This window comes from the organism of the source record quoted next, unplaced genomic scaffold, assembly GCF_019419815.1.
Source record: "Pyrus x bretschneideri cultivar Hongxiangsu unplaced genomic scaffold, Pyrus_bretschneideri_v1 Contig65, whole genome shotgun sequence".
NCBI lineage: Eukaryota > Viridiplantae > Streptophyta > Magnoliopsida > Rosales > Rosaceae > Pyrus > Pyrus x bretschneideri.
Window position 1 is genome coordinate 519263 of NW_025999804.1, and position 2122 is coordinate 521384.

Sequence of the window (2122 nt, forward strand, 5' to 3'; positions counted from 1 at the left end):
CACTTCCTTGGGCGATGTGGGATGTCACAATCCACCCTCTTTAAGAGCCCGACGTCCTCGTCCGCACACCACGACCAGGGTTAGGCTCTGATACCAATTTGTCACATCTCGGCCCAGGTCGGATCACTTCTGGAGCGGGCCTAGGAAGTGATCCGCCCCAGGCCAGGATGTGACAATTTGGTATCAGAGCCTAACCATGCCGTGGTGTGCCGACGAGGACGTCGGGGCCCTAAGGGGGTGGATTGTGACATCTCACATCGCCCAGGGGAGTGATCCTTATATGTATATTCTCCTCTCTACCTAGCACGAGGCCTTTTGGGAGCTCACTAGCTTCGGGTTTCGTAGGAACTCCGAAGTTAAGCGAGAAGGGGACTAGAGCAATCCCATGATGGGTGACCCATTGGGAAGTTGCTCGTGAGTTCCCAAAAACAAAACCGTGAGGGAATGGTAAGCCCAAAGCGGACAATATCGTGCTATGGTGGTGGAGCGGGCCCGGGAAGTGATCCACCCTGGGCCGGGATGTGACAATTGGTATCAGAGCCTAACCCTGGTCGTGGTGTGCCGACGAGGACGTCGGACTCCTAAAGGGGGTGGATTGTGACATCCCACATCACCCAGGGGAGTGATCCTTAAATGTATATTCCCATCCTTACCTAGCACGAGGCCTTTTGGGAGCTCATTGGCTTCGAGTTCCATCGGAACTCCAAAGTTAAGCGAGTAGCGCGCGAGAGCATTCCCAGGATGGGTGACCCATCGGGAAGTTCTCGTGTAAGTTCCCAGAAACAAACCGTGAGGGAATGGTAAGCCCAAAGCGGACAATATCGTGCTACGGTGGTGGAGCGGGCCCGGGAAGTGATCCGCCCTGGGTCGGGATGTGCCCTAAAGCCAATCATATGACGATACTTTACGGACATTTCACATGTTAAACTAATTTAGTTTAATATAAAGGGCAAAGATTATTGTTTTAAGCCGTCTCATATAAATGTTATATGCTTAAACGATAAGTCCAAGGAATATGTAATTGGGAGAATGTGATCTAAAGAAGTTAGATTCAAGAGACCATTCTCTTTCGTATACATATCCTAAATGTTCCTGATCATAGGATTGCCAATTCGGTATTGACAGTCCATTAAGATTAGTATGTGCTATGTCTTCTCTTAAAGAGAATGACTGGCCTCGACTCATTGGTGTGACTAACACCAAGACAAGCATGTAGGTGCTTAATAGAGAATGAGTCCACTGAACACTATCAACAAGGAGTTCTCATACTTATGTCACATGAGAACTCAAGGTTGGGATAATGCAAAGTAGTCCTTTGACCTAAGGCATCATAGTTGTCTTGTGGTTAGGTCCTTGATCTTTGACTATATCAAAGTCACTCCATCATACGGTGTCCACGGCAAAGTTGGCGTTAAGCCACTTAGCCATGGAGGCAAGTGAATGCGGAACAAGGGATCTCTAACCTTCGAACCGCTTAAGCGAGAATACTCTATGATATGATTAAGAATCTCTGGCCAGAGTATGAATGAGATTTAGGAAGTCATTCTAAATCACATTCAAGGTAATCATATAAGTAAAAGAATCACATTGGATAGACATGAATAAACTATCAAACCAAACAATGTGGTCAAGAGTATTGTATTAGAGAAAGACCGTATTGCATTGTAATCCTAAACTGAATAGGTTTTCCACCTCTTCTAATTAGCTTGAGTAGCCATGACATACTGCTAGGTGTCACTCATGGTTTGTGGAAGCCCTAAAGGTGTTTAATCATTACAGGGAGAATTGAAAGTAAGTTTCAATTCACAATCGATTAGAAGAGTTGTAATCACCCACTGCCTCGTTAAGAGGAACCTAATGGATCGTACAACGAGTAAGGTAGAGATTGAAGAAACAATGATGATGAGTAAGGATAACTAAATGGTTTAATTATTTATGGCTAGGATTAATTAATATGTTAATTAATCAAACGAATAAGTTTGTATTAGACCTCGGGTTAGTTTTTGGCCTCAAGGTCCAATGGAATTTGAATGTCAAGGCCAATAACTCAAGTTGTATGACAAACTTGAAAACACAAAGGGCTTCAAAGCCCAATTAACCTACAATGGCCGGCCATATTGGA